The 21,884-nt window shown below is 38.7% G+C and overlaps 69 pseudogenes; all 69 read right to left on the reverse strand.

Annotated features, from left to right (window-relative positions):
* Positions 1–58: 58 nt before the first annotated feature.
* On the reverse strand, positions 59–177 carry LOC140566040 (5S ribosomal RNA; annotated as a pseudogene).
* A 222-nt stretch (positions 178–399) lies between these two features.
* On the reverse strand, positions 400–518 carry LOC140570890 (5S ribosomal RNA; annotated as a pseudogene).
* A 185-nt stretch (positions 519–703) lies between these two features.
* On the reverse strand, positions 704–822 carry LOC140571775 (5S ribosomal RNA; annotated as a pseudogene).
* A 185-nt stretch (positions 823–1,007) lies between these two features.
* Positions 1,008–1,126, reverse strand: LOC140572433 (5S ribosomal RNA; annotated as a pseudogene).
* Positions 1,127–1,311: 185 nt separating this feature from the next.
* Positions 1,312–1,430, reverse strand: LOC140570665 (5S ribosomal RNA; annotated as a pseudogene).
* A 222-nt stretch (positions 1,431–1,652) lies between these two features.
* On the reverse strand, positions 1,653–1,771 carry LOC140571847 (5S ribosomal RNA; annotated as a pseudogene).
* A 186-nt stretch (positions 1,772–1,957) lies between these two features.
* LOC140570219 (5S ribosomal RNA) lies at positions 1,958–2,076 on the reverse strand (annotated as a pseudogene).
* Positions 2,077–2,261: 185 nt separating this feature from the next.
* LOC140571848 (5S ribosomal RNA) lies at positions 2,262–2,380 on the reverse strand (annotated as a pseudogene).
* A 186-nt stretch (positions 2,381–2,566) lies between these two features.
* LOC140570220 (5S ribosomal RNA) lies at positions 2,567–2,685 on the reverse strand (annotated as a pseudogene).
* Positions 2,686–2,870: 185 nt separating this feature from the next.
* Positions 2,871–2,989, reverse strand: LOC140568042 (5S ribosomal RNA; annotated as a pseudogene).
* Positions 2,990–3,174: 185 nt separating this feature from the next.
* On the reverse strand, positions 3,175–3,293 carry LOC140566806 (5S ribosomal RNA; annotated as a pseudogene).
* Positions 3,294–3,478: 185 nt separating this feature from the next.
* Positions 3,479–3,597, reverse strand: LOC140570221 (5S ribosomal RNA; annotated as a pseudogene).
* A 222-nt stretch (positions 3,598–3,819) lies between these two features.
* On the reverse strand, positions 3,820–3,938 carry LOC140572873 (5S ribosomal RNA; annotated as a pseudogene).
* A 222-nt stretch (positions 3,939–4,160) lies between these two features.
* Positions 4,161–4,279, reverse strand: LOC140570666 (5S ribosomal RNA; annotated as a pseudogene).
* Positions 4,280–4,465: 186 nt separating this feature from the next.
* LOC140567511 (5S ribosomal RNA) lies at positions 4,466–4,584 on the reverse strand (annotated as a pseudogene).
* Positions 4,585–4,769: 185 nt separating this feature from the next.
* Positions 4,770–4,888, reverse strand: LOC140571305 (5S ribosomal RNA; annotated as a pseudogene).
* Positions 4,889–5,110: 222 nt separating this feature from the next.
* LOC140567513 (5S ribosomal RNA) lies at positions 5,111–5,229 on the reverse strand (annotated as a pseudogene).
* A 185-nt stretch (positions 5,230–5,414) lies between these two features.
* On the reverse strand, positions 5,415–5,533 carry LOC140571306 (5S ribosomal RNA; annotated as a pseudogene).
* Positions 5,534–5,755: 222 nt separating this feature from the next.
* On the reverse strand, positions 5,756–5,874 carry LOC140570668 (5S ribosomal RNA; annotated as a pseudogene).
* Positions 5,875–6,059: 185 nt separating this feature from the next.
* LOC140570669 (5S ribosomal RNA) lies at positions 6,060–6,178 on the reverse strand (annotated as a pseudogene).
* Positions 6,179–6,363: 185 nt separating this feature from the next.
* LOC140569093 (5S ribosomal RNA) lies at positions 6,364–6,482 on the reverse strand (annotated as a pseudogene).
* A 185-nt stretch (positions 6,483–6,667) lies between these two features.
* Positions 6,668–6,786, reverse strand: LOC140571307 (5S ribosomal RNA; annotated as a pseudogene).
* Positions 6,787–7,008: 222 nt separating this feature from the next.
* Positions 7,009–7,127, reverse strand: LOC140570670 (5S ribosomal RNA; annotated as a pseudogene).
* Positions 7,128–7,312: 185 nt separating this feature from the next.
* On the reverse strand, positions 7,313–7,431 carry LOC140570671 (5S ribosomal RNA; annotated as a pseudogene).
* Positions 7,432–7,616: 185 nt separating this feature from the next.
* LOC140569094 (5S ribosomal RNA) lies at positions 7,617–7,735 on the reverse strand (annotated as a pseudogene).
* Positions 7,736–7,957: 222 nt separating this feature from the next.
* LOC140572874 (5S ribosomal RNA) lies at positions 7,958–8,076 on the reverse strand (annotated as a pseudogene).
* Positions 8,077–8,261: 185 nt separating this feature from the next.
* On the reverse strand, positions 8,262–8,380 carry LOC140566331 (5S ribosomal RNA; annotated as a pseudogene).
* A 185-nt stretch (positions 8,381–8,565) lies between these two features.
* LOC140569095 (5S ribosomal RNA) lies at positions 8,566–8,684 on the reverse strand (annotated as a pseudogene).
* Positions 8,685–8,869: 185 nt separating this feature from the next.
* LOC140567338 (5S ribosomal RNA) lies at positions 8,870–8,988 on the reverse strand (annotated as a pseudogene).
* Positions 8,989–9,173: 185 nt separating this feature from the next.
* On the reverse strand, positions 9,174–9,292 carry LOC140567349 (5S ribosomal RNA; annotated as a pseudogene).
* A 185-nt stretch (positions 9,293–9,477) lies between these two features.
* Positions 9,478–9,596, reverse strand: LOC140569097 (5S ribosomal RNA; annotated as a pseudogene).
* A 185-nt stretch (positions 9,597–9,781) lies between these two features.
* Positions 9,782–9,900, reverse strand: LOC140569099 (5S ribosomal RNA; annotated as a pseudogene).
* Positions 9,901–10,085: 185 nt separating this feature from the next.
* Positions 10,086–10,204, reverse strand: LOC140569100 (5S ribosomal RNA; annotated as a pseudogene).
* Positions 10,205–10,389: 185 nt separating this feature from the next.
* LOC140571505 (5S ribosomal RNA) lies at positions 10,390–10,508 on the reverse strand (annotated as a pseudogene).
* A 185-nt stretch (positions 10,509–10,693) lies between these two features.
* Positions 10,694–10,812, reverse strand: LOC140569101 (5S ribosomal RNA; annotated as a pseudogene).
* A 222-nt stretch (positions 10,813–11,034) lies between these two features.
* On the reverse strand, positions 11,035–11,153 carry LOC140566530 (5S ribosomal RNA; annotated as a pseudogene).
* Positions 11,154–11,376: 223 nt separating this feature from the next.
* LOC140567522 (5S ribosomal RNA) lies at positions 11,377–11,495 on the reverse strand (annotated as a pseudogene).
* A 185-nt stretch (positions 11,496–11,680) lies between these two features.
* On the reverse strand, positions 11,681–11,799 carry LOC140569103 (5S ribosomal RNA; annotated as a pseudogene).
* Positions 11,800–11,984: 185 nt separating this feature from the next.
* LOC140569104 (5S ribosomal RNA) lies at positions 11,985–12,103 on the reverse strand (annotated as a pseudogene).
* Positions 12,104–12,288: 185 nt separating this feature from the next.
* LOC140571506 (5S ribosomal RNA) lies at positions 12,289–12,407 on the reverse strand (annotated as a pseudogene).
* Positions 12,408–12,592: 185 nt separating this feature from the next.
* LOC140569105 (5S ribosomal RNA) lies at positions 12,593–12,711 on the reverse strand (annotated as a pseudogene).
* A 222-nt stretch (positions 12,712–12,933) lies between these two features.
* Positions 12,934–13,052, reverse strand: LOC140566531 (5S ribosomal RNA; annotated as a pseudogene).
* A 186-nt stretch (positions 13,053–13,238) lies between these two features.
* Positions 13,239–13,357, reverse strand: LOC140570035 (5S ribosomal RNA; annotated as a pseudogene).
* Positions 13,358–13,543: 186 nt separating this feature from the next.
* LOC140566332 (5S ribosomal RNA) lies at positions 13,544–13,662 on the reverse strand (annotated as a pseudogene).
* Positions 13,663–13,884: 222 nt separating this feature from the next.
* Positions 13,885–14,003, reverse strand: LOC140566794 (5S ribosomal RNA; annotated as a pseudogene).
* A 185-nt stretch (positions 14,004–14,188) lies between these two features.
* Positions 14,189–14,307, reverse strand: LOC140572160 (5S ribosomal RNA; annotated as a pseudogene).
* A 185-nt stretch (positions 14,308–14,492) lies between these two features.
* On the reverse strand, positions 14,493–14,611 carry LOC140569106 (5S ribosomal RNA; annotated as a pseudogene).
* Positions 14,612–14,796: 185 nt separating this feature from the next.
* LOC140569107 (5S ribosomal RNA) lies at positions 14,797–14,915 on the reverse strand (annotated as a pseudogene).
* A 222-nt stretch (positions 14,916–15,137) lies between these two features.
* Positions 15,138–15,256, reverse strand: LOC140569108 (5S ribosomal RNA; annotated as a pseudogene).
* Positions 15,257–15,441: 185 nt separating this feature from the next.
* LOC140570891 (5S ribosomal RNA) lies at positions 15,442–15,560 on the reverse strand (annotated as a pseudogene).
* Positions 15,561–15,745: 185 nt separating this feature from the next.
* Positions 15,746–15,864, reverse strand: LOC140572171 (5S ribosomal RNA; annotated as a pseudogene).
* Positions 15,865–16,049: 185 nt separating this feature from the next.
* LOC140571287 (5S ribosomal RNA) lies at positions 16,050–16,168 on the reverse strand (annotated as a pseudogene).
* A 185-nt stretch (positions 16,169–16,353) lies between these two features.
* On the reverse strand, positions 16,354–16,472 carry LOC140569109 (5S ribosomal RNA; annotated as a pseudogene).
* A 222-nt stretch (positions 16,473–16,694) lies between these two features.
* On the reverse strand, positions 16,695–16,813 carry LOC140566206 (5S ribosomal RNA; annotated as a pseudogene).
* A 185-nt stretch (positions 16,814–16,998) lies between these two features.
* On the reverse strand, positions 16,999–17,117 carry LOC140570672 (5S ribosomal RNA; annotated as a pseudogene).
* Positions 17,118–17,302: 185 nt separating this feature from the next.
* LOC140571952 (5S ribosomal RNA) lies at positions 17,303–17,421 on the reverse strand (annotated as a pseudogene).
* A 185-nt stretch (positions 17,422–17,606) lies between these two features.
* LOC140569111 (5S ribosomal RNA) lies at positions 17,607–17,725 on the reverse strand (annotated as a pseudogene).
* A 518-nt stretch (positions 17,726–18,243) lies between these two features.
* Positions 18,244–18,362, reverse strand: LOC140569112 (5S ribosomal RNA; annotated as a pseudogene).
* A 222-nt stretch (positions 18,363–18,584) lies between these two features.
* LOC140569113 (5S ribosomal RNA) lies at positions 18,585–18,703 on the reverse strand (annotated as a pseudogene).
* A 185-nt stretch (positions 18,704–18,888) lies between these two features.
* LOC140570892 (5S ribosomal RNA) lies at positions 18,889–19,007 on the reverse strand (annotated as a pseudogene).
* Positions 19,008–19,192: 185 nt separating this feature from the next.
* On the reverse strand, positions 19,193–19,311 carry LOC140570108 (5S ribosomal RNA; annotated as a pseudogene).
* A 185-nt stretch (positions 19,312–19,496) lies between these two features.
* On the reverse strand, positions 19,497–19,615 carry LOC140569114 (5S ribosomal RNA; annotated as a pseudogene).
* Positions 19,616–19,874: 259 nt separating this feature from the next.
* LOC140572170 (5S ribosomal RNA) lies at positions 19,875–19,993 on the reverse strand (annotated as a pseudogene).
* Positions 19,994–20,178: 185 nt separating this feature from the next.
* On the reverse strand, positions 20,179–20,297 carry LOC140569064 (5S ribosomal RNA; annotated as a pseudogene).
* Positions 20,298–20,482: 185 nt separating this feature from the next.
* On the reverse strand, positions 20,483–20,601 carry LOC140569115 (5S ribosomal RNA; annotated as a pseudogene).
* A 185-nt stretch (positions 20,602–20,786) lies between these two features.
* LOC140570893 (5S ribosomal RNA) lies at positions 20,787–20,905 on the reverse strand (annotated as a pseudogene).
* A 185-nt stretch (positions 20,906–21,090) lies between these two features.
* LOC140572183 (5S ribosomal RNA) lies at positions 21,091–21,209 on the reverse strand (annotated as a pseudogene).
* Positions 21,210–21,394: 185 nt separating this feature from the next.
* Positions 21,395–21,513, reverse strand: LOC140571289 (5S ribosomal RNA; annotated as a pseudogene).
* A 185-nt stretch (positions 21,514–21,698) lies between these two features.
* On the reverse strand, positions 21,699–21,817 carry LOC140569116 (5S ribosomal RNA; annotated as a pseudogene).
* Positions 21,818–21,884: the final 67 nt, after the last annotated feature.

Here is a 21,884-nt window from a genome sequence, read left to right on the forward strand (position 1 = left end):
GTGCAAAAGATGTAAATAACATGGAAATGTAAGCTTTAATTGTTTGCAGGATTGGAAAAGCTTACAACACCTGATATTCCCAGACAGTCTCCCATTCAATTACTAACCAGGCCCAACCCTAGGTAGCTTCTGAGATCAGACGAGATCAGGCATTCTAAGGGTGGAATGGCCGTAAGCAGAAGCACCTTGCAAACTAGAGGATTCAAATTTCATAGCTAAGACCATATTTGTTCAAAACCAAGCAAAAGCATTCCATTTCAACACATCAACATTTACAATACAAAGCATTCCATTTCAACACATCAACATTTACAACACAAAAGAGTTTCATCTACAAATTTGTGCAAAAGATGTAAATAACATGGAAATGTAAGCTTTAATTGTTTGCAGGATTGGAAAAGCTTACAACACCTGATATTCCCAGACAGTCTCCCATTCAAGTACTAACCAGGCCCAACCCTAGGTAGCTTCTGAGATCAGACGAGATCAGGAATTCTAAGGGTGGAATGGCCGTAAGCAGAAGCACCTTGCAAACTAGAGGATTCAAATTTCATAGCTAAGACCATATTTGTTCAAAACCAAGCAAAAACATTCCATTTCAACACATCAACATTTACAACACAAAAGAGTTTCAACTACAAATTTGTGCAAAAGATGTAAAAAACATGGAAATGTAAGCTTTAATTGTTTGCAGGATTGGAAAAGCTTACAACACCTGGTATTCCCAGACAGTCTCCCATTCAAGTACTAACCAGGCCCAACCCTAGGTAGCTTCTGAGATCAGACGAGATCAGACATTCTAAGGGTGGAATGGCCGTAAGCAGAAGCACCTTCCAAACTAGAGGATTCAAATTTCATAGCTAAGACCATATTTGTTCAAAACCAAGCAAAAGCATTCCATTTCAACACATCAACATTTACAACACAAAAGAGTTTCAACTACAAATTTGTGCAAAAGATGTAAATAACATGGAAATGTAAGCTTTAATTGTTTGCAGGATTGGAAAAGCTTACAACACCTGGTGTTCCCAGACAGTCTCCCATTCAAGTACTAACCAGGCCCAACCCAAGGTAGCTTCTGAGATCAGACGAGATCAGGCATTCTGAGGGTGGAATGGCCGTAAGCAGAAGCACCTAGCAAACTAGAGGATTCAAATTTCATAGCTAAGACCATATTTGTTCAAAACCAAGCAAAAGCATTCCATTTCAACACATCAATATTTACAACACAAAAGAGTTTCAACTACAAATTTGTGCAAAAGATGTAAAAAACATGGAAATGTAAGCTTTAATTGTTTGCAGGATTGGAAAAGCTTACAACACCTGATATTCCCAGACAGTCTCCCATTCAAGTACTAACCAGGCCCAACCCTAGGTAGCTTCTGAGATCAGACGAGATCAGGCATTCTAAGGGTGGAATGGCCGTAAGCAGAAGCACCTTGCAAACTAGAGGATTCAAATTTCATAGCTAAGACCATATTTGTTCAAAACCAAGCAAAAGCATTCCATTTCAACACATCAACATTTACAATACAAAGCATTCCATTTCAACACATCAACATTTACAACACAAAAGAGTTTCATCTACAAATTTGTGCAAAAGATGTAAATAACATGGAAATGTAAGCTTTAATTGTTTGCAGGATTGGAAAAGCTTACAACACCTGGTATTCCCAGACAGTCTCCCATTCAAGTACTAACCAGGCCCAACCCTAGGTAGCTTCTGAGATCAGACGAGATCAGGCATTCTAAGGGTGGAATGGCCGTAGGCAGAAGCACCTTGCAAACCTAGAGGATTCAAATTTCATAGCTAAGACCATATTTGTTCAAAACCAAGCAAAAGCATTCCATTTCAACACATCAACATTTACAACACAAAAGAGTTTCAACTACAAATTTGTGCAAAAGATGTAAATAACATGGAAATGTAAGCTTTAATTGTTTGCAGGATTGGAAAAGCTTACAACACCTGGTATTCCCAGACAGTCTCCCATTCAAGTACTAACCAGGCCCAACCCTAGGTAGCTTCTGAGATCAGACGAGATCAGGCATTCTGAGGGTGGAATGGCCGTAAGCAGAAGCACCTAGCAAACTAGAGGATTCAAATTTCATAGCTAAGACCATATTTGTTCAAAACCAAGCAAAAGCATTCCATTTCAACACATCAATATTTACAACACAAAAGAGTTTCAACTACAAATTTGTGCAAAAGATGTAAATAACATGGAAATGTAAGCTTTAATTGTTTGCAGGATTGGAAAAGCTTACAACACCTGGTATTCCCAGACAGTCTCCCATTCAAGTACTAACCAGGCCCAACCCTAGGTAGCTTCTGAGATCAGACGAGATCAGGCATTCTAAGGGTGGAATGGCCGTAGGCAGAAGCACCTTGCAAACCTAGAGGATTCAAATTTCATAGCTAAGACCATATTTGTTCAAAACCAAGCAAAAGCATTCCATTTCAACACATCAACATTTACAACACAAAAGAGTTTCAACTACAAATTTGTGCAAAAGATGTAAATAACATGGAAATGTAAGCTTTAATTGTTTGCAGGATTGGAAAAGCTTACAACACCTGGTATTCCCAGACAGTCTCCCATTCAAGTACTAACCAGGCCCAACCCTAGGTAGCTTCTGAGATCAGACGAGATCAGGCATTCTGAGGGTGGAATGGCCGTAAGCAGAAGCACCTAGCAAACTAGAGGATTCAAATTTCATAGCTAAGACCATATTTGTTCAAAACCAAGCAAAAGCATTCCATTTCAACACATCAATATTTACAACACAAAAGAGTTTCAACTACAAATTTGTGCAAAAGATGTAAATAACATGGAAATGTAAGCTTTAATTGTTTGCAGGATTGGAAAAGCTTACAACACCTGGTATTCCCAGACAGTCTCCCATTCAAGTACTAACCAGGCCCAACCCTTGGTAGCTTCTGAGATGAGACAAGATCAGGCATTCTAAGGATGGAATGGCCGCAAGCAGAAGCACCTTGCAAACTAGAGGATTCAAATTTCATAGCTAAGACCATATTTGTTCAAAACCAAGCAAAAGCATTCCATTTCAACACATCAACATTTACAACACAAAAGAGTTTCAACTACAAATTTGTGCAAAAGATGTAAATAACATGGAAATGTAAGCTTTAATTGTTTGCAGGATTGGAAAAGCTTACAACACCTGGTATTCCCAGACAGTCTCCCATTCAAGTACTAACCAGGCCCAACCCTTGGTAGCTTCTGAGATCAGACAAGATCAGGCATTCTAAGGATAGAATGGCCGCAAGCAGAAGCACCTTGCAAACTAGAGGATTCAAATTTCATAGCTAAGACCATATTTGTTCAAAACCAAGCAAAAACATTCCATTTCAACACATCAACATTTACAACACAAAAGAGTTTCATCTACAAATTTGTGCAAAAGATGTAAATAACATGGAAATGTAAGCTTTAATTGTTTGCAGGATTGGAAAAGCTTACAACACCTGGTATTCCCAGACAGTCTCCCATTCAAGTACTAACCAGGCCCAACCCTAGGTAGCTTCTGAGATCAGACGAGATCAGGCATTCTGAGGGTGGAATGGCCGTAAGCAGAAGCACCTAGCAAACTAGAGGATTCAAATTTCATAGCTAAGACCATATTTGTTCAAAACCAAGCAAAAGCATTCCATTTCAACACATCAATATTTACAACACAAAGCATTCCATTTCAACACATCAACATTTACAACACAAAAGAGTTTCATCTACAAATTTGTGCAAAAGATGTAAATAACATGGAAATGTAAGCTTTAATTGTTTGCAGGATTGGAAAAGCTTACAACACCTGGTATTCCCAGACAGTCTCCCATTCAAGTACTAACCGTGCCCAACCCTAGGTAGCTTCTGAGATCAGACGAGATCAGGCATTCTAAGGGTGGAATGGCCGTAAGCAGAAGCACCTTGCAAACTAGAGGATTCAAATTTCATAGCTAAGACCATATTTGTTCAAAACCAAGCAAAAGCATTCCATTTCAACACATCAACATTTGCAACACAAAGCATTCCATTTTAACACATCAACATTTACAACACAAAAGAGTTTCATCTACAAATTTGTGCAAAAGATGTAAATAACATGGAAATGTAAGCTTTAATTGTTTGCAGGATTGGAAAAGCTTACAACACCTGATATTCCCAGACAGTCTCCCATTCAAGTACTAACCAGGCCCAACCCTAGGTAGCTTCTGAGATCAGACGAGATCAGGCATTCTAAGGGTGGAATGGCCGTAAGCAGAAGCACCTTACAAACCTAGAGGATTCAAATTTCATAGCTAAGACCATATTTGTTCAAAACCAAGCAAAAGCATTCCATTTCAACACATCAACATTTACAACACAAAAGAGTTTCAACTACAAATTTGTGCAAAAGATGTAAATAACATGGAAATGTAAGCTTTAATTGTTTGCAGGATTGGAAAAGCTTACAACACCTGGTATTCCCAGACAGTCTCCCATTCAAGTACTAACCAGGCCAAACCCTAGGTAGCTTCTGAGATCAGACGAGATCAGGCATTCTAAGGGTGGAATGGCCTTAAGCAGAAGCACCTTGCAAACTAGAGGATTCAAATTTCATAGCTAAGACCATATTTGTTCAAAACCAAGCAAAAGCATTCCATTTCAACACATCAACATTTACAACACAAAAGAGTTTCAACTACAAATTTGTGCAAAAGATGTAAATAACATGGAAATGTAAGATTTAATTGTTTGCAGGATTGGAAAAGCTTACAACACCTGGTATTCCCAGACAGTCTCCCATTCAAGTACTAAACAGGCCCAACCCTAGGTAGCTTCTGAGATCAGACGAGATCAGGCATTCTAAGGGTGGAATGGCCGTAAGCAGAAGCACCTTGCAAACTAGAGGATTCAAATTTCATAGCTAAGACCATATTTGTTCAAAACCAAGCAAAAGCATTCCATTTCAACACATCAACATTTACAACACAAAGCATTCCATTTCAACACATCAACATTTACAACACAAAAGAGTTTCAACTACAAATTTGTGCAAAAGATGTAAATAACATGGAAATGTAAGCTTTAATTGTTTGCAGGATTGGAAAAGCTTACAACACCTGGTATTCCCAGACAGTCTCCCATTCAAGTACTAACCAGGCCAAACCCTAGGTAGCTTCTGAGATCAGACGAGATCAGGCATTCTAAGGGTGGAATGGCCTTAAGCAGAAGCACCTTGCAAACTAGAGGATTCAAATTTCATAGCTAAGACCATATTTGTTCAAAACCAAGCAAAAGCATTCCATTTCAACACATCAACATTTACAACACAAAAGAGTTTCAACTACAAATTTGTGCAAAAGATGTAAATAACATGGAAATGTAAGCTTTAATTGTTTGCAGGATTGGAAAAGCTTACAACACCTGGTATTCCCAGACAGTCTCCCATTCAAGTACTAAACAGGCCCAACCCTAGGTAGCTTCTGAGATCAGACGAGATCAGGCATTCTAAGGGTGGAATGGCCGTAAGCAGAAGCACCTTGCAAACTAGAGGATTCAAATTTCATAGCTAAGACCATATTTGTTCAAAACCAAGCAAAAGCATTCCATTTCAACACATCAACATTTACAACACAAAGCATTCCATTTCAACACATCAACATTTACAACACAAAAGAGTTTCATCTACAAATTTGTGCAAAAGATGTAAATAACATGGAAATGTAAGCTTTAATTGTTTGCAGGATTGGAAAAGCTTACAACACCTGATATTCCCAGACAGTCTCCCATTCAAGTACTAACCAGGCCCAACCCTAGGTAGCTTCTGAGATCAGACGAGATCAGGCATTCTAAGGGTGGAATGGCCGTAAGCAGAAGCACCTTGCAAACTAGAGGATTCAAATTTCATAGCTAAGACCATATTTGTTCAAAACCAAGCAAAAGCATTCCATTTCAACACATCAACATTTACAACACAAAAGAGTTTCAACTACAAATTTGTGCAAAAGATGTAAATAACATGGAAATGTAAGCTTTAATTGTTTGCAGGATTGGAAAAGCTTACAACACCTGATATTCCCAGACAGTCTCCCATTCAAGTACTAACCAGGCCCAACCCTAGGTAGCTTCTGAGATCAGACGAGATCAGGCATTCTAAGGGTGGAATGGCCGTAAGCAGAAGCACCTTGCAAACTAGAGGATTCAAATTTCATAGCTAAGACCATATTTGTTCAAAACCAAGCAAAAGCATTCCATTTCAACACATCAACATTTACAACACAAAAGAGTTTCAACTACAAATTTGTGCAAAAGATGTAAATAACATGGAAATGTAAGCTTTAATTGTTTGCAGGATTGGAAAAGCTTACAACACCTGGTATTCCCAGACAGTCTCCCATTCAAGTACTAACCAGGCCCAACCCTAGGTAGCTTCTGAGATCAGACGAGATCAGGCATTCTAAGGGTGGAATGGCCGTAAGCAGAAGCACCTTGCAAACTAGAGGATTCAAATTTCATAGCTAAGACCATATTTGTTCAAAACCAAGCAAAAGCATTCCATTTCAACACATCAACATTTACAACACAAAAGAGTTTCAACTACAAATTTGTGCAAAAGATGTAAATAACATGGAAATGTAAGCTTTAATTGTTTGCAGGATTGGAAAAGCTTACAACACCTGGTATTCCCAGACAGTCTCCCATTCAAGTACTAAACAGGCCCAACCCTAGGTAGCTTCTGAGATCAGACGAGATCAGGCATTCTAAGGGTGGAATGGCCGTAAGCAGAAGCACCTTGCAAACTAGAGGATTCAAATTTCATAGCTAAGACCATATTTGTTCAAAACCAAGCAAAAGCATTCCATTTCAACACATCAACATTTACAACACAAAGCATTCCATTTCAACACATCAACATTTACAACACAAAAGAGTTTCATCTACAAATTTGTGCAAAAGATGTAAATAACATGGAAATGTAAGCTTTAATTGTTTGCAGGATTGGAAAAGCTTACAACACCTGATATTCCCAGACAGTCTCCCATTCAAGTACTAACCAGGCCCAACCCTAGGTAGCTTCTGAGATCAGACGAGATCAGGCATTCTAAGGGTGGAATGGCCGTAAGCAGAAGCACCTTGCAAACTAGAGGATTCAAATTTCATAGCTAAGACCATATTTGTTCAAAACCAAGCAAAAGCATTCCATTTCAACACATCAACATTTACAACACAAAAGAGTTTCAACTACAAATTTGTGCAAAAGATGTAAATAACATGGAAATGTAAGCTTTAATTGTTTGCAGGATTGGAAAAGCTTACAACACCTGATATTCCCAGACAGTCTCCCATTCAAGTACTAACCAGGCCCAACCCTAGGTAGCTTCTGAGATCAGACGAGATCAGGCATTCTAAGGGTGGAATGGCCGTAAGCAGAAGCACCTTGCAAACTAGAGGATTCAAATTTCATAGCTAAGACCATATTTGTTCAAAACCAAGCAAAAGCATTCCATTTCAACACATCAACATTTACAACACAAAAGAGTTTCAACTACAAATTTGTGCAAAAGATGTAAATAACATGGAAATGTAAGCTTTAATTGTTTGCAGGATTGGAAAAGCTTACAACACCTGGTATTCCCAGACAGTCTCCCATTCAAGTACTAACCAGGCCCAACCCTAGGTAGCTTCTGAGATCAGACGAGATCAGGCATTCTAAGGGTGGAATGGCCGTAAGCAGAAGCACCTTGCAAACTAGAGGATTCAAATTTCATAGCTAAGACCATATTTGTTCAAAACCAAGCAAAAGCATTCCATTTCAACACATCAACATTTACAATACAAAGCATTCAATTTCAACACATCAACATTTACAACACAAAAGAGTTTCATCTTCAAATTTGTGCAAAAGATGTAAATAACATGGAAATGTAAGCTTTAATTGTTTGCAGGATTGGAAAAGCTTACAACACCTGGTATTCCCAGACAGTCTCCCATTCAAGTACTAACCGTGCCCAACCCTAGGTAGCTTCTGAGATCAGACGAGATCAGGCATTCTAAGGGTGGAATGGCCGTAAGCAGAAGCACCTTGCAAACTAGAGGATTCAAATTTCATAGCTAAGACCATATTTGTTCAAAACCAAGCAAAAGCATTCCATTTCAACACATCAACATTTACAACACAAAAGAGTTTCAACTACAAATTTGTGCAAAAGATGTAAATAACATGGAAATGTAAGCTTTAATTGTTTGCAGGATTGGAAAAGCTTACAACACCTGATATTCCCAGACAGTCTCCCATTCAAGTACTAACCAGGCCCAACCCTAGGTAGCTTCTGAGATCAGACGAGATCAGGCATTCTAAGGGTGGAATGGCCTTAAGCAGAAGCACCTTGCAAACTAGAGGATTCAAATTTCATAGCTAAGACCATATTTGTTCAAAACCAAGCAAAAGCATTCCATTTCAACACATCAACATTTACAACACAAAAGAGTTTCAACTACAAATTTGTGCAAAAGATGTAAATAACATGGAAATGTAAGCTTTAATTGTTTGCAGGATTGGAAAAGCTTACAACACCTGGTATTCCCAGACAGTCTCCCATTCAAGTACTAACCAGGCCCAACCCTAGGTAGCTTCTGAGATCAGACGAGATCAGGCATTCTAAGGGTGGAATGGCCGTAAGCAAAAGCACCTTGCAAACTAGAGGATTCAAATTTCATAGCTAAGACCATATTTGTTCAAAACCAAGCAAAAGCATTCCATTTCAACACATCAACATTTACAACACAAAAGAGTTTCAACTACAAATTTGTGCAAAAGATGTAAATAACATGGAAATGTAAGCTTTAATTGTTTGCAGGATTGGAAAAGCTTACAACACCTGGTATTCCCAGACAGTCTCCCATTCAAGTACTAACCAGGCCCAACCCTAAGTAGCTTCTGAGATCAGACGAGATCAGGCATTCTAAGGGTGGAATGGCCGTAAGCAGAAGCACCTTGCAAACTAGAGGATTCAAATTTCATAGCTAAGACCATATTTGTTCAAAACCAAGCAAAAGCATTCCATTTCAACACATCAACATTTACAACACAAAAGAGTTTCAACTACAAATTTGTGCAAAAGATGTAAATAACATGGAAATGTAAGCTTTAATTGTTTGCAGGATTGGAAAAGCTTACAACACCTGGTATTCCCAGACAGTCTCCCATTCAAGTACTAACCAGGCCCAACCCTAAGTAGCTTCTGAGATCAGACGAGATCAGGCATTCTAAGGGTGGAATGGCCGTAAGCCGAAGCACCTTGCAAACTAGAGGATTCAAATTTCATAGCTAAGACCATATTTGTTCAAAACCAAGCAAAAGCATTCCATTTCAACACATCAACATTTACAACACAAAAGAGTTTCAACTACAAATTTGTGCAAAAGATGTAAATAACATGGAAATGTAAGCTTTAATTGTTTGCAGGATTGGAAAAGCTTACAACACCTGGTATTCCCAGACAGTCTCCCATTCAAGTACTAACCAGGCCCAACCCTAGGTAGCTTCTGAGATCAGACGAGATCAGGCATTCTAAGGGTGGAATGGCCGTAAGCAGAAGCACCTTGCAAACTAGAGGATTCAAATTTCATAGCTAAGACCATATTTGTTCAAAACCAAGCAAAAGCATTCCATTTCAACACATCAACATTTACAACACAAAAGAGTTTCAACTACAAATTTGTGCAAAAGATGTAAATAACATGGAAATGTAAGCTTTAATTGTTTGCAGGATTGGAAAAGCTTACAACACCTGGTATTCCCAGACAGTCTCCCATTCAAGTACTAACCAGGCCCAACCCTAGGTAGCTTCTGAGATCAGACGAGATCAGGCATTCTAAGGGTGGAATGGCCGTAAGCAGAAGCACCTTCCAAACTAGAGGATTCAAATTTCATAGCTAAGACCATATTTGTTCAAAACCAAGCAAAAGCATTCCATTTCAACACATCAACATTTACAACACAAAAGAGTTTCAACTACAAATTTGTGCAAAAGATGTAAATAACATGGAAATGTAAGCTTTAATTGTTTGCAGGATTGGAAAAGCTTACAACACCTGGTATTCCCAGACAGTCTCCCATTCAAGTACTAACCAGGCCCAACCCTAGGTAGCTTCTGAGATCAGACGAGATCAGGCATTCTAAGGGTGGAATGGCCGTAAGCAGAAGCACCTTGCAAACTAGAGGATTCAAATTTCATAGCTAAGACCATATTTGTTCAAAACCAAGCAAAAGCATTCCATTTCAACACATCAACATTTACAACACAAAAGAGTTTCAACTACAAATTTGTGCAAAAGATGTAAATAACATGGAAATGTAAGCTTTAATTGTTTGCAGGATTGGAAAAGCTTACAACACCTGATATTCCCAGTCAGTCTCCCATTCAAGTACTAACCAGGCCCAACCCTAGGTAGCTTCTGAGATCAGACGAGATCAGGCATTCTAAGGGTGGAATGGCCGTAAGCAGAAGCACCTTCCAAACTAGAGGATTCAAATTTCATAGCTAAGACCATATTTGTTCAAAACCAAGCAAAAGCATTCCATTTCAACACATCAACATTTACAACACAAAAGAGTTTCAACTACAAATTTGTGCAAAAGATGTAAATAACATGGAAATGTAAGCTTTAATTGTTTGCAGGATTGGAAAAGCTTACAACACCTGGTATTCCCAGACAGTCTCCCATTCAAGTACTAACCAGGCCCAACCCTAGGTAGCTTCTGAGATCAGACGAGATCAGGCATTCTAAGGGTGGAATGGCCGTAAGCAGAAGCACCTTGCAAACTAGAGGATTCAAATTTCATAGCTAAGACCATATTTGTTCAAAACCAAGCAAAAGCATTCCATTTCAACACATCAACATTTACAACACAAAGCATTCCATTTCAACACATCAACATTTACAACACAAAAGAGTTTCATCTACAAATTTGTGCAAAAGATGTAAATAACATGGAAATGTAAGCTTTAATTGTTTGCAGGATTGGAAAAGCTTACAACAACTGATATTCCCAGACAGTCTCCCATTCAAGTACTAACCAGGCCCAACCCTAGGTAGCTTCTGAGATCAGACGAGATCAGGCATTCTAAGGGTGGAATGGCCGTAAGCAGAAGCACCTTGCAAACCTAGAGGATTCAAATTTCATAGCTAAGACCATATTTGTTCAAAACCAAGCAAAAGCATTCCATTTCAACACATCAACATTTACAACACAAAGCATTCCATTTCAACACATCAACATTTACAACACAAAAGAGTTTCAACTACAAATTTGTGCAAAAGATGTAAATAACATGGAAATGTAAGCTTTAATTGTTTGCAGGATTGGAAAAGCTTACAACACCTGATATTTCCAGACAGTCTCCCATTCAATTACTAACCAGGCCCAACCCTAGGTAGCTTCTGAGATCAGACAAGATCAGGCATTCTAAGGGTGGAATGGCCGTAAGCAGAAGCACCTTGCAAACTAGAGGATTCAAATTTCATAGCTAAGACCATATTTGTTCAAAACCAAGCAAAAGCATTCCATTTCAACACATCAACATTTACAACACAAAAGAGTTTCAACTACAAATTTGTGCAAAAGATGTAAATAACATGGAAATGTAAGCTTTAATTGTTTGCAGGATTGGAAAAGCTTACAACACCTGGTATTCCCAGACAGTCTCCCATTCAAGTACTAACCAGGCCCAACCCTAGGTAGCTTCTGAGATCAGACGAGATCAGGCATTCTAAGGGTGGAATGGCCGTAAGCAGAAGCACCTTCCAAACTAGAGGATTCAAATTTCATAGCTAAGACCATATTTGTTCAAAACCAAGCAAAAGCATTCCATTTCAACACATCAACATTTACAACACAAAAGAGTTTCAACTACAAATTTGTGCAAAAGATGTAAATAACATGGAAATGTAAGCTTTAATTGTTTGCAGGATTGGAAAAGCTTACAACACCTGGTATTCCCAGACAGTCTCCCATTCAAGTACTAACCAGGCCCAACCCTAGGTAGCTTCTGAGATCAGACGAGATCAGGCATTCTAAGGGTGGAATGGCCGTAAGCAGAAGCACCTTGCAAACTAGAGGATTCAAATTTCATAGCTAAGACCATATTTGTTCAAAACCAAGCAAAAGCATTCCATTTCAACACATCAACATTTACAACACAAAAGAGTTTCAACTACAAATTTGTGCAAAAGATGTAAATAACATGGAAATGTAAGCTTTAATTGTTTGCAGGATTGGAAAAGCTTACAACACCTGATATTCCCAGTCAGTCTCCCATTCAAGTACTAACCAGGCCCAACCCTAGGTAGCTTCTGAGATCAGACGAGATCAGGCATTCTAAGGGTGGAATGGCCGTAAGCAGAAGCACCTTCCAAACTAGAGGATTCAAATTTCATAGCTAAGACCATATTTGTTCAAAACCAAGCAAAAGCATTCCATTTCAACACATCAACATTTACAACACAAAAGAGTTTCAACTACAAATTTGTGCAAAAGATGTAAATAACATGGAAATGTAAGCTTTAATTGTTTGCAGGATTGGAAAAGCTTACAACACCTGGTATTCCCAGACAGTCTCCCATTCAAGTACTAACCAGGCCCAACCCTAGGTAGCTTCTGAGATCAGACGAGATCAGGCATTCTAAGGGTGGAATGGCCGTAAGCAGAAGCACCTTGCAAACTAGAGGATTCAAATTTCATAGCTAAGACCATATTTGTTCAAAACCAAGCAAAAGCATTCCATTTCAACACATCAACATTTACAACACAAAGCATTCCATTTCAACACATCAACATTTACAACACAAAAGAGTTTCATCTACAAATTTGTGCAAGAGATGTAAATAACATGGAAATGTAAGCTTTAATTGTTTGCAGGATTGGAAAAGCTTACAACAACTGATATTCCCAGACAGTCTCCCATTCAAGTACTAACCAGGCCCAACCCTAGGTAGCTTCTGAGATCAGACGAGATCAGGCATTCTAAGGGTGGAATGGCCGTAAGCAGAAGCACCTTGCAAACCTAGAGGATTCAAATTTCATAGCTAAGACCATATTTGTTCAAAACCAAGCAAAAGCATTCCATTTCAACACATCAACATTTACAACACAAAAGAGTTTCAACTACAAATTTGTGCAAAAGATGTAAATAACATGGAAATGTAAGCTTTAATTGTTTGCAGGATTGGAAAAGCTTACAACACCTGGTATTCCCAGACAGTCTCCCATTCAAGTACTAACCAGGCCCAACCCTAGGTAGCTTCTGAGATCAGATGAGATCAGGCATTCTAAGGGTGGAATGGCCATAAGCAGAAGCACCTTGCAAACCTAGAGGATTCAAATTTCATAGCTAAGACCATATTTGTTCAAAACCAAGCAAAAGCATTCCATTTCAACACATCAACATTTACAACACAAAAGAGTTTCAACTACAAATTTGTGCAAAAGATGTAAATAACATGGAAATGTAAGCTTTAATTGTTTGCAGGATTGGAAAAGCTTACAACACCTGATATTCCCAGACAGTCTCCCATTCAAGTACTAACCAGGCCCAACCCTAGGTAGCTTCTGAGATCAGACGAGATCAGGCATTCTAAGGGTGGAATGGCCTTAAGCAGAAGCACCTTGCAAACTAGAGGATTCAAATTTCATAGCTAAGACCATATTTGTTCAAAACCAAGCAAAAGCATTCCATTTCAACACATCAACATTTACAACACAAAGCATTCCATTTCAACACATCAACATTTACAACACAAAAGAGTTTCAACTACAAATTTGTGCAAAAGATGTAAATAACATGGAAATGTAAGCTTTAATTGTTTGCAGGATTGGAAAAGCTTACAACACCTGGTATTCCCAGACAGTCTCCCATTCAAGTAGTAACCAGGCCCAATCCTAGGTAGCTTCTGAGATCAGACGAGATCAGGCATTCTAAGGGTGGAATGGCCGTAAGCAGAAGCACCTTGCAAACTAGAGGATTCAAATTTCATAGCTAAGACCATATTTGTTCAAAACCAAGCAAAAGCATTCCATTTCAACACATCAACATTTACAACACAAAAGAGTTTCAACTACAAATTTGTGCAAAAGATGTAAATAACATGGAAATGTAAGCTTTAATTGTTTGCAGGATTGGAAAAGCTTACAACACCTGATATTCCCAGACAGTCTCCCATTCAAGTACTAACCAGGCCCAACCCTAGGTAGCTTCTGAGATCAGACGAGATCAGGTATTCTAAGGGTGGAATGGTCGTAAGCAGAACTACCTTGCGAACTAGAGGATTCAAATTTCATAGCTAAGACCATATTTGTTCAAAACCAAGCAAAAGCATTCCATTTCAACACATCAACATTTACAACACAAAAGAGTTTCAACTACAAATTTGTGCAAAAGATGTAAATAACATGGAAATGTAAGCTTTAATTGTTTGCAGGATTGGAAAAGCTTACAACACCTGGTATTCCCAGACAGTCTCCCATTCAAGTACTAACCAGGCCCAACCCTAGGTAGCTTCTGAGATCAGACGAGATCAGGCATTCTAAGGGTGGAATGGCCGTAAGCAGAAGCACCTTGCAAACTAGAGGATTCAAATTTCATAGCTAAGACCATATTTGTTCAAAACCAAGCAATAGCATTCCATTTCAACACATCAACATTTACAACACAAAAGAGTTTCAACTACAAATTTGTGCAAAAGATGTAAATAACATGGAAATGTAAGCTTTAATTGTTTGCAGGATTGGAAAAGCTTACAACACCTGGTATTCCCAGACAGTCTCCCATTCAAGTACTAACCAGGCCCAACCCTAGGTAGCTTCTGAGATCAGACGAGATCAGGCATTCTAAGGGTGGAATGGCCGTAAGCAGAAGCACCTTGCAAACTAGAGGATTCAAATTTCATAGCTAAGACCATATTTGTTCAAAACCAAGCAAAAGCATTCCATTTCAACACATCAACATTTACAATACAAAGCATTCCATTTCAACACATCAACATTTACAACACAAAAGAGTTTCATCTACAAATTTGTGCAAAAGATGTAAATAACATGGAAATGTAAGCTTTAATTGTTTGCAGGATTGGAAAAGCTTACAACACCTGGTATTCCCAGACAGTCTCCCATTCAAGTACTAACCAGGCCCAACCCTAGGTAGCTTCTGAGATCAGACGAGATCAGGCATTCTAAGGGTGGAATGGCCGTAAGCAGAAGCACCTTCCAAACTAGAGGATTCAAATTTCATAGCTAAGACCATATTTGTTCAAAACCAAGCAAAAGCATTCCATTTCAACACATCAACATTTACAACACAAAAGAGTTTCAACTACAAATTTGTGCAAAAGATGTAAATAACATGGAAATGTAAGCTTTAATTGTTTGCAGGATTGGAAAAGCTTACAACACCTGATATTCCCAGACAGTCTCCCATTCAAGTACTAACCAGGCCCAACCCTAGGTAGCTTCTGAGATCAGACGAGATCAGGAATTCTAAGGGTGGAATGGCCGTAAGCAGAAGCACCTTGCAAACTAGAGGATTCAAATTTCATAGCTAAGACCATATTTGTTCAAAACCAAGCAAAAGCATTCCATTTCAACACATCAACATTTACAACACAAAAGAGTTTCAACTACAAATTTGTGCAAAAGATGTAAATAACATGGAAATGTAAGCTTTAATTGTTTGCAGGATTGGAAAAGCTTACAACACCTGATATTCCCAGACAGTCTCCCATTCAAGTACTAACCAGGCCCAACCCTAGGTAGCTTCTGAGATCAGACGAGATCAGGTATTCTAAGGGTGGAATGGTCGTAAGCAGAACTACCTTGCGAACTAGAGGATTCAAATTTCATAGCTAAGACCATATTTGTTCAAAACCAAGCAAAAGCATTCCATTTCAACACATCAACATTTACAACACAAAAGAGTTTCAACTACAAATTTGTGCAAAAGATGTAAATAACATGGAAATGTAAGCTTTAATTGTTTGCAGGATTGGAAAAGCTTACAACACCTGGTATTCCCAGACAGTCTCCCATTCAAGTACTAACCAGGCCCAAACCTTGGTAGCTTCTGAGATCAGACGAGATCAGGCATTCTAAGGGTGGAATGGCCGTAAGCAGAAGCACCTTGCAAACTAGAGGATTCAAATTTCATAGCTAAGACCATATTTGTTCAAAACCAAGCAAAAGCATTCCATTTCAACACATCAACATTTACAACACAAAAGAGTTTCAACTACAAATTTGTGCAAAAGATGTAAATAACATGGAAATGTAAGCTTTAATTGTTTGCAGGATTGGAAAAGCTTACAACACCTGGTATTCCCAGACAGTCTCCCATTCAAGTACTAACCAGGCCCAACCCTAGGTAGCTTCTGAGATCAGACGAGATCAGGCATTCTAAGGGTGGAATGGCCGTAAGCAGAAGCACCTTGCAAACTAGAGGATTCAAATTTCATAGCTAAGACCATATTTGTTCAAAACCAAGCAAAAGCATTCCATTTCAACACATCAACATTTACAATACAAAGCATTCCATTTCAACACATCAACATTTACAACACAAAAGAGTTTCATCTACAAATTTGTGCAAAAGATGTAAATAACATGGAAATGTAAGCTTTAATTGTTTGCAGGATTGGAAAAGCTTACAACACCTGGTATTCCCAGACAGTCTCCCATTCAAGTACTAACCGTGCCCAACCCTAGGTAGCTTCTGAGATCAGACGAGATCAGGCATTCTAAGGGTGGAATGGCCATAAGCAGAAGCACCTTGCAAACTAGAGGATTCAAATTTCATAGCTAAGACCATATTTGTTCAAAACCAAGCAAAAGCATTCCATTTCAACACATCAACATTTACAACACAAAAGAGTTTCAACTACAAATTTGTGCAAAAGATGTAAATAACATGGAAATGTAAGCTTTAATTGTTTGCAGGATTGGAAAAGCTTACAACACCTGATATTCCCAGACAGTCTCCCATTCAAGTACTAACCAGGCCCAACCCTAGGTAGCTTCTGAGATCAGACGAGATCAGGCATTCTAAGGGTGGAATGGCCGTAAGCAGAAGCACCTTGCAAACTAGAGGATTCAAATTTCATAGCTAAGACCATATTTGTTCAAAACCAAGCAAAAGCATTCCATTTCAACACATCAACATTTACAACACAAAAGAGTTTCAACTACAAATTTGTGCAAAAGATGTAAATAACATGGAAATGTAAGCTTTAATTGTTTGCAGGATTGGAAAAGCTTACAACACCTGGTATTCCCAGACAGTCTCCCATTCAAGTACTAACCAGGCCCAACCCTAGGTAGCTTCTGAGATCAGACGAGATCAGGCATTCTGAGGGTGGATTGGCCGTAAGCAGAAGCACCTAGCAAACTAGAGGATTCAAATTTCATAGCTAAGACCATATTTGTTCAAAACCAAGCAAAAGCATTCCATTTCAACACATCAACATTTACAACACAAAAGAGTTTCAACTACAAATTTGTGCAAAAGATGTAAAAAACATGGAAATGTAAGCTTTAATTGTTTGCAGGATTGGAAAAGCTTACAACACCTGGTATTCCCAGACAGTCTCCCATTCAAGTACTAACCAGGCCCAACCCTAGGTAGCTTCTGAGATCAGACGAGATCAGGCATTCTAAGGGTGGAATGGCCGTAAGCAGAAGCACCTTGCAAACTAGAGGATTCAAATTTCATAGCTAAGACCATATTTGTTCAAAACCAAGCAAAAGCATTCCATTTCAACACATCAACATTTACAACACAAAGCATTCCATTTCAACACATCAACATTTACACCACAAAAGAGTTTCAACTACAAATTTGTGCAAAAGATGTAAATAACATGGAAATGTAAGCTTTAATTGTTTGCAGGATTGGAAAAGCTTACAACACCTGGTACTAACCAGGCCCAACCCTCAGAAGCTACCCAACCCTTGGTAGCTTCTGAGATCAGACAAGATCAGGCATTCTAAGGATGGAATGGCCGCAAGCAGAAGCACCTTGCAAACTAGAGGATTCAAATTTCATAGCTAAGACCATATTTGTTCAAAACCAAGCAAAAACATTCCATTTCAACACATCAACATTTACAACACAAAAAAGTTTCAACTACAAATTTGTGCAAAAGATGTAAAAAACATGGAAATGTAAGCTTTAATTGTTTGCAGGATTGGAAAAGCTTACAACACCTGGTATTCCCAGACAGTCTCCCATTCAAGTACTAACCAGGCCCAACCCTAGGTAGCTTCTGAGATCAGACGAGATCAGGCATTCTAAGGGTGGAATGGCCGTAAGCAGAAGCACCTTGCAAACTAGAGGATTCAAATTTCATAGATAAGACCATATTTGTTCAAAACCAAGCAAAAGCATTCAATTTCAACACATCAACATTTACAACACAAAGCATTCCATTTCAACACATCAACATTTACAACACAAAAGAGTTTCATCTACAAATTTGTGCAAAAGATGTAAATAACATGGAAATGTAAGCTTTAATTGTTTGCAGGATTGGAAAAGCTTACAACACCTGGTATTCCCAGACAGTCTCCCATTCAAGTACTAACCAGGCCCAACCCTAGGTAGCTTCTGAGATCAGACGAGATCAGGCATTCTAAGGGTGGAATGGCCGTAAGCAGAAGCACCTTCCAAACTAGAGGATTCAAATTTCATAGCTAAGACCATATTTGTTCAAAACCAAGCAAAAGCATTCCATTTCAACACATCAACATTTACAACACAAAAGAGTTTCAACTACAAATTTGTGCAAAAGATGTAAATAACATGGAAATGTAAGCTTTAATTGTTTGCAGGATTGGAAAAGCTTACAACACCTGATATTCCCAGACAGTCTCCCATTCAAGTACTAACCAGGCCCAACCCTAGGTAGCTTCTGAGATCAGACGAGATCAGGAATTCTAAGGGTGGAATGGCCGTAAGCAGAAGCACCTTGCAAACTAGAGGATTCAAATTTCATAGCTAAGACCATATTTGTTCAAAACCAAGCAAAAGCATTCCATTTCAACACATCAACATTTACAACACAAAAGAGTTTCAACTACAAATTTGTGCAAAAGATGTAAATAACATGGAAATGTAAGCTTTAATTGTTTGCAGGATTGGAAAAGCTTACAACACCTGGTATTCCCAGATAGTCTCCCATTCAAGTACTAACCAGGCCCAACCCTAGGTAGCTTCTGAGATCAGACGAGATCAGGCATTCTGAGGGTGGAATGGCCGTAAGCAGAAGCACCTAGCAAACTAGAGGATTCAAATTTCATAGCTAAGACCATATTTGTTCAAAACCAAGCAAAAGCATTCCATTTCAACACATCAATATTTACAACACAAAAGAGTTTCAACTACAAATTTGTGCAAAAGATGTAAAAAACATGGAAATGTAAGCTTTAATTGTTTGCAGGATTGGAAAAGCTTACAACACCTGGTATTCCCAGACAGTCTCCCATTCAAGTACTAACCAGGCCCAACCCTAGGTAGCTTCTGAGATCAGACGAGATCAGGCATTCTAAGGGTGGAATGGCCGTAAGCAGAAGCACCTTGCAAACTAGAGGATTCAAATTTCATAGCTAAGACCATATTTGTTCAAAACCAAGCAAAAGCATTCCATTTCAACACATCAACATTTACAACACAAAGCATTCCATTTCAACACATCAACATTTACAACACAAAGCATTCCATTTCAACACATCAACATTTACAACACAAAAGAGTTTCAACTACAAATTTGTGCAAAAGATGTAAATAACATGGAAATGTAAGCTTTAATTGTTTGCAGGATTGGAAAAGCTTACAACACCTGGTATTCCCAGACAGTCTCCCATTCAAGTACTAACCAGGCCCAACCCTAGGTAGCTTCTGAGATCAGACAAGATCAGGCATTCTAAGGGTGGAATGGCCGTAAGCAGAAGCACCTTGCAAACTAGAGGATTCAAATTTCATAGCTAAGACCATATTTGTTCAAAACCAAGCAAAAGCATTCCATTTCAACACATCAACATTTACAACACAAAAGAGTTTCAACTACAAATTTGTGCAAAAGATGTAAATAACATGGAAATGTAAGCTTTAATTGTTTGCAGGATTGGAAAAGCTTACAACACCTGGTATTCCCAGACAGTCTCCCATTCAAGTACTAACCAGGCCCAACCCTTGGTAGCTTCTGAGATCAGACGAGATCAGGCATTCTAAGGGTGGAATGGCCGTAAGCAGAAGCACCTTGCAAACTAGAGGATTCAAATTTCATAGCTAAGACCATATTTGTTCAAAACCAAGCAAAAGCATTCCATTTCAACACATCAACATTTACAACACAAAAGAGTTTCAACTACAAATTTGTGCAAAAGATGTAAATAACATGGAAATGTAAGCTTTAATTGTTTGCAGGATTGGAAAAGCTTACAACACCTGGTATTCCCAGACAGTCTCCCATTCAAGTACTAACCAGGCCCAACCCTAGGTAGCTTCTGAGATCAGACGAGATCAGGCATTCTAAGGGTGGAATGGCCGTAAGCAGAAGCACCTTCCAAACTAGAGGATTCAAATTTCATAGCTAAGACCATATTTGTTCAAAACCAAGCAAAAGCATTCCATTTCAACACATCAACATTTACAACACAAAAGAGTTTCAACTACAAATTTGTGCAAAAGATGTAAATAACATGGAAATGTAAGCTTTAATTGTTTGCAGGATTGGAAAAGCTTACAACACCTGATATTCCCAGACAGTCTCCCATTCAAGTACTAACCAGGCCCAACCCTAGGTAGCTTCTGAGATCAGACGAGATCAGGAATTCTAAGGGTGGAATGGCCGTAAGCAGAAGCACCTTGCAAACTAGAGGATTCAAATTTCATAGCTAAGACCATATTTGTTCAAAACCAAGCAAAAGCATTCCATTTCAACACATCAACATTTACAACACAAAAGAGTTTCAACTACAAATTTGTGCAAAAGATGTAAATAACATGGAAATGTAAGCTTTAATTGTTTGCAGGATTGGAAAAGCTTACAACACCTGATATTCCCAGACAGTCTCCCATTCAAGTACTAACCAGGCCCAACCCTAGGTAGCTTCTGAGATCAGACGAGATCAGGTATTCTAAGGGTGGAATGGTCGTAAGCAGAACTACCTTGCGAACTAGAGGATTCAAATTTCATAGCTAAGACCATATTTGTTCAAAACCAAGCAAAAGCATTCCATTTCAACACATCAACATTTACAACACAAAAGAGTTTCAACTACAAATTTGTGCAAAAGATGTAAATAACATGGAAATGTAAGCTTTAATTGTTTGCAGGATTGGAAAAGCTTACAACACCTGGTATTCCCAGACAGTCTCCCATTCAAGTACTAACCAGGCCCAAACCTTGGTAGCTTCTGAGATCAGACGAGATCAGGCATTCTAAGGGTGGAATGGCCGTAAGCAGAAGCACCTTGCAAACTAGAGGATTCAAATTTCATAGCTAAGACCATATTTGTTCAAAACCAAGCAAAAGCATTCCATTTCAACACATCAACATTTACAACACAAAAGAGTTTCAACTACAAATTTGTGCAAAAGATGTAAATAACATGGAAATGTAAGCTTTAATTGTTTGCAGGATTGGAAAAGCTTACAACACCTGGTATTCCCAGACAGTCTCCCATTCAAGTACTAACCAGGCCCAACCCTAGGTAGCTTCTGAGATCAGACGAGATCAGGCATTCTAAGGGTGGAATGGCCGTAAGCAGAAGCACCTTGCAAACTAGAGGATTCAAATTTCATAGCTAAGACCATATTTGTTCAAAACCAAGCA

The sequence above is a fragment of the Salminus brasiliensis genome, chromosome 11, assembly GCF_030463535.1.
Source record: "Salminus brasiliensis chromosome 11, fSalBra1.hap2, whole genome shotgun sequence".
Classification (NCBI taxonomy): Eukaryota; Metazoa; Chordata; class Actinopteri; order Characiformes; family Bryconidae; genus Salminus; species Salminus brasiliensis.